The 6,000-nt window shown below is 55.4% G+C and overlaps 1 pseudogene; it reads right to left on the bottom strand.

Moving 5' to 3' along the window:
• Positions 1–4,677: 4,677 nt before the first annotated feature.
• Positions 4,678–4,797, bottom strand: LOC113889159 (annotated as a pseudogene).
• Between the last annotated feature and the right edge of the window lie 1,203 nt (positions 4,798–6,000).

The raw sequence follows: 6,000 nt of genomic DNA, 5'->3' as shown, positions 1-6,000 counted from the left end.
AGAGCCTTGCGCTTCGCCTCCCTTTCCGCTCTGCCCTGCAGGTCGGGCCAACGGGCCACACCTCTCGTCGCGGGGCGTGCTGTACTTGAGCCGCACGATCCGCGACCGGACTCCAGCCTGCTGACGCCGGCCCGCCCCCCCCGACACCGCCCAACACCAGAGCAGCAAGCGCCTGGCCGGGCCCGGGGGCCCGAGGGGCTTCCAGGACCCCCCATTGACTGGGAGGGCGTGCGTGCGTGCGTGCGCGCGGGGCCTGGGGGCTGGGCTGAGGGGTGTGGAGGTCTCGGTGCCCTCCCACCCGCGGCCACTCCAGACCCGGCCGCGCTCGCTGAGCGGGGCCTCCCCCCGATCCCATGCGCTGCTCAGGCCCGCGCGGCCCCGGAGGTGTCGGTCTTCGGCGCCCGCCGCCTCCCAACCCCCGCGGCCCAGGGGCCTCTGAACCTCCTGCGGGCCTAGGTGCAGCGAAACTTGAGCGCCCAACTTGCGCGGCACCTGTCCGGTGCCCAAACCCACCAGAAGCCAGGAAGGCGCGGTCGAGCGGAGCGCCTCAGCCCCTCCCCTTCGCACTACCGAGGCCCCCCCTTTGCCCCCACGCCAAGCCCTCGACCTTCCTGAGAGAGCAGACGAGCCACAGGCAGGCACACAGACAGACACACAGACACTCGCACGCACCCACGCCAAGGGAGACAGCTGGCCTGCGCAAGCTCCTCAGCCAGAACCAGAGCGCCTGGGAGAGGCCGGGGCCAGACGAACGCGCCGGCGGCTGGCTGTCAGGAGATACAGAGGCAGAAATACATGAAGATTCCGAGACAGACTCCAAGACGGCAAGAGGAGATACAGACACACACACACACACACACACACACACACACACACTTGAGTGTGGTCTTTGGAATTACTTCTGTTCGTAGTTGCTGGATTGAGCCCAACTTTGATACGACCCATGGACTGCGGCCCATCAGGCTCCTCTGTCCGTGGCATTTCCCAGGCGAGGATACTGGAGTGGGTTGCCATTTCCTTCTACGGGAGGCATCTTCCGGACCCAGGGATCGAACCCCAATCTCCTGGGTGGGGATACCTTGCCATCTGAACCAGGACATTGCTAATTCCCTAGGCAAAATACAAAGAATAGAGCTCGTGTTCTACTAAATGGAAAGATGATTTCAGAAACAGAAGCTGTCCTTTTTGGTATCTGTGAATCTTTATGTAGTTTTCGTTGATTTTTACTATTAAGGCTAAGTGAACAAGGCAAGAGAGAAACCCTAGAATTGAAAAGCAATGGACGTTTTTGAAAGAAACATGTGCAGGTGAAGCTCTCTTCCTTTTTGAGAGATGGTTAAATTCAAAATCTTGATACAACACATATGACTTTTGTGCACTTTCTTTCAAATCTCCATGACGAAGCCCTAAGGTGTCCAGGAAGAAAGGAGTAGAGGGGCAGACAAAAAGAGCAACCTTTCCCCTTGGTGCCATCTCAACCAGCTGCTTAGTTCCTTCATCTCAAGGACTATCATCTGGGCTTCTCTGCTTTGTCTGATTCTTGTTTCGGGGACCGTTTCTCGTCACAAGGCTGTCAACAGTGGGGGTGGGGGGTCTGTGGGGGGTGGGGAGCCCTTCTTTCCATTCCACATGAGACCCAGTGGACAATCCAGGCCCTGCCCACTGCATTGAGTGTGCAGCAACAATATCAACGGTAATGCCGGTGAACAATGCGTATTCCTGGAATCCACTCCGTTGACTACTGACTGTGTGTGGTGGTGGTCTGGAACCTAGACCTGGAAGCTTTCTGGATGATTGCAAATGACACCAAAGTCTGAGGACGATGGAAGATTGCCGGGGTCCTGCCCCGGCTGATCCAGGGTATTCGAAGCGGGGACGGTGTCGGCGACCTATTTATTTATTTAAATATTTTATCAAAGATATAAAGAGTAATAGGATGAGGATAGCTCAGTAGGAAAATTCAGTGGAGAAAAGAGGCTGAGTGGCTTGGTTTACGCGGGAGACCAATAAAACTTCAAGACAAGAAGTTTGCACCACTTACGTAGGCCGCAGGCGTCCTTCCGTTCTCCCGAAGGAGAGGAGACACTGAGGCCTCCCCGGTCGGATCTTAGAAGCCCAGGCATAATTAGTAAGCATGGTGGGTTCCGCGCTCCAGATGGAGACTCAACCAGAGTGAGAGAGAGAGCGACATGGGGAGACCAGTATTTTGAGAAACTGATCCCAATTCTTTATTTTCCATGGTCTACTTTTATACACTGAGATGTTATGCAAAAGTCACATGGGGACAGCAGTCCTGACTTTCATTAAAGTCAGGTGCTTCACACAAATGTATACAGAGGTCTTAGGGGTGTTACATCATCTTCTGGCCAGGGGGCCCTGCTGACAATTTACGACCCTCTCCTTGTGACAGCGGTCAGTCAATCAGGACACTTATTTCTCCAGGGCTGATTATTCTCAAAACAGACGCCACCCAAATAAAGTTACATTCCTACAGGGTGAGGGTGTAGTGGGTTTTAGTTAAGGAAAGAATTTACTTAGCCTAAGGTCTAACGTGATTAATATCAAAGGTTAATTCTATATATTCATTAATGTGTGTAAGGGCAGGGGATATGGAGACTTAGCAACAAACATTGGCTCAACAAATGAAAAACCCTTCACCAACACAATTTCTAATTAGCCCATTATACTTATACTAATAGTTTTCTAACTTTTCTAAGGAACCTGTTTTTAGAAGGTTTAAAGCATCTTGTGCCTCTCACGGTTGGGAGGCTGTGAGCGATCACATGTGGCCGGACAAGCCTGTCAGGCAGGCCAGAGAACCTTCAGAGGAGTTTGTAGGTTAAAACACTCTTATCACGCCCAGGAATTATTATAAACTGGAGCTCTAAGTTAACTCCTTCTCCAAAAGAGGTGGTGGGGGACAGCCCCCCGTAAAGTCAGAGGTGTAGGTGAGCACAAAGTAGTAAAGTAGGCAGGCTCTGGTTATGGGGGTAGATGCTCGAGGATTTCCAGGGGGACTCCTGAGGCTCGATCCCGCCTTTGCGTATGTCGAGCCTCCTTCCTCATGACCTTTGCCATGGGCGGAGTACCTCACTCTGGCCCCCAACAGAAGATCTTCACATTTCTGCAAGAGCCACACACCTCCAGAAGGAACCACAAGACTTGCCTGAAATGGTCAAGGTATAAGTCTTGGACTCAACGTTGGAAGGTCTCCACCTTTGCTATGGAAGTCAAACGATCTTTCTTTGCAATGAAAATGGAGCATACTGAACGTTCACATGCTTCTAGAGCATTTGAAAAGCCCTAACTTGTAGAAATCTGCTGTACGAGTTCCTTGAAAGCAAGAACCTCTATGCATGGATATGTCTTCATGCCTTAGATTGTGCCTCGAATATAGTGTACACATCAACCCAGGAAAGGAAAGAATTGACTCGCCAAATATACACAGAGATCAAAAGTGCCGAGCCAAGTGACCCCTTGAGGCTTCCAAGAGCTTTTCTGTCTTTCACACACTAAGTAAATACTGAGCACCTACGATGAGCTAGGAGGCATGTAATAAGTTTCAGGGAATAGAAGGCGGAGAGAAGAAGACACAGAGTTCCTGCTTTCACTGAGACGACTCTAATGATACATGACAGGCAGATCCTTTGAGAACCTATAGAGGGGCCTCTTCCCTCACCACAAAACCTGGGTGTCAGGGAAGGCTTTCCAGAGGCACCATTTCGTTGAGGTCCATAGGTTGAACCTAGGTAAACCAGGGTTGAGATGCAGGAAGAATTTCAGGCAGGGAAAATAGCATCTTGGAAGGCTATGTGACCAGGGAAACTTAGGACATTCAAGAAACGAAAAATGCCCTATGGGATGGAAGCCAAAGAGTGCAGAGGGCATTCCAGGCAAAAGACATCACAGAAGAACGTGAGGAGCAAGCCTGAAGGGAAGTGGTCGTATCTTCAATATGCTGGGAAAATACGAGAGCCGTTGGAGCAGGGAGGTGACAGCATTGCATCTGCATTTCCAAAAGGTCATCTTGCTCCACATCACTAATGATTGGAGAGGCTCAACTCCAAACTCCAAGGAGGGACCACTTCACATGAGTCCGATTGGGCCTCACTGCCATGTCTGTCAATAACCAGTGCTGGAGAAGATGTGGAGCAAAGGGAACTCTCCTCCACGGTGAGTAGGAATGGGCGTGGGTAGAGCCGGTATGGAAAAGATTATGGAGGTTCCCGAAGGAACTAAAAGTGGAAGTAGATTATGGTTCAGCAGTCCGACTCCCAGGCATAGATCCACCCACAGTATAATTGAACAAGATAGATGCCCCGTTTGGGCACATCTATCTGTGCGTGCGCGCGCACATGCGCATGCGCGAATGCCTGCGAGGCAGGGGGTGGGGGGGGGTGCTGGGGATCTGGCTTGAGTCGGTGCAAGCCCCGGGATTGCCTGAGGCAAGCCAAAGGAGCCCCAGATGGAGACGGGACTGCCGGTCGTCGGGTGTCCTGGAAGCCGAATGCGAATGCGGAGGGGCTCGCAGGCCGCGTGGAGGCAACCCAGGTCTGCAGCGGGAGTCGGGGCCCCGGCCAGCCGCTCCCCGCGGCCCGGGAGGGGCTGGGGCTGCGGGGGGGATCCAAGAATCGGGACGCGCGGCGGGGGCTAAAGGACCTCTTCTGGTAGGCAAAAAGCCTCGAGCACCCGGGATTCCCAGGTGGTCTCCCATCCAAGATCCTAACCAGGCCCGACCCTGCTTAGCTTCCGAGATCAGACGAGATCGGGCGCCTTCAGGCTGATAGGGCCTGAGACGGTGGCGGTTGGCTCGGGGCGCCCTAAGAGCCTTGCGCTTCGCCTCCCTTTCGCTCTGCCCTGCAGGTCGGGCCAACGGGCCACACCTCTCGTCGCGGGGCGTGCTGTACTTGAGCCGCACGATCCGCGACCGGACTCCAGCCTGCTGACGCCGGCCCGCCCCCCCGAACACCGCCAACACCAGAGCAGCAAGCGCCTGGCCGGGCCCGGGGGCCCGAGGGGCTTCCAGGACCCCCCATTGACTGGGAGGGCGTGCGTGCGTGCGTGCGCGCGGGGCCTGGGGGCTGGGCTGAGGGGTGTGGAGGTCTCGGTGCCCTCCCACCCGCGGCCACTCCAGACCCGGCCGCGCTCGCTGAGCGGGGCCTCCCCCCGATCCCATGCGCTGCTCAGGCCCGCGCGGCCCCGGAGGTGTCGGTCTTCGGCGCCCGCCGCCTCCCAACCCCCGCGGCCCAGGGGCCTCTGAACCTCCTGCGGGCCTAGGTGCAGCGAAACTTGAGCGCCCAACTTGCGCGGCACCTGTCCGGTGCCCAAACCCACCAGAAGCCAGGAAGGCGCGGTCGAGCGGAGCGCCTCAGCCCCTCCCCTTCGCACTACCGAGGCCCCCCCTTTGCCCCCACGCCAAGCCCTCGACCTTCCTGAGAGAGCAGACGAGCCACAGGCAGGCACACAGACAGACACACAGACACTCGCACGCACCCACGCCAAGGGAGACAGCTGGCCTGCGCAAGCTCCTCAGCCAGAACCAGAGCGCCTGGGAGAGGCCGGGGCCAGACGAACGCGCCGGCGGCTGGCTGTCAGGAGATACAGAGGCAGAAATACATGAAGATTCCGAGACAGACTCCAAGACGGCAAGAGGAGATACAGACACACACACACACACACACACACACACACACACTTGAGTGTGGTCTTTGGAATTACTTCTGTTCGTAGTTGCTGGATTGAGCCCAACTTTGATACGACCCATGGACTGCGGCCCATCAGGCTCCTCTGTCCGTGGCATTTCCCAGGCGAGGATACTGGAGTGGGTTGCCATTTCCTTCTACGGGAGGCATCTTCCGGACCCAGGGATCGAACCCCAATCTCCTGGGTGGGGATACCTTGCCATCTGAACCAGGACATTGCTAATTCCCTAGGCAAAATACAAAGAATAGAGCTCGTGTTCTACTAAATGGAAAGATGATTTCAGAAACAGAAGCTGTC

This window comes from Bos indicus x Bos taurus, unplaced genomic scaffold (genome assembly GCF_003369695.1).
Source record: "Bos indicus x Bos taurus breed Angus x Brahman F1 hybrid unplaced genomic scaffold, Bos_hybrid_MaternalHap_v2.0 tig00003794_arrow_arrow_obj, whole genome shotgun sequence".
Lineage (NCBI taxonomy): Eukaryota > Metazoa > Chordata > Mammalia > Artiodactyla > Bovidae > Bos > Bos indicus x Bos taurus.
This window is presented reverse-complemented; position numbering and strand designations above follow the sequence as displayed.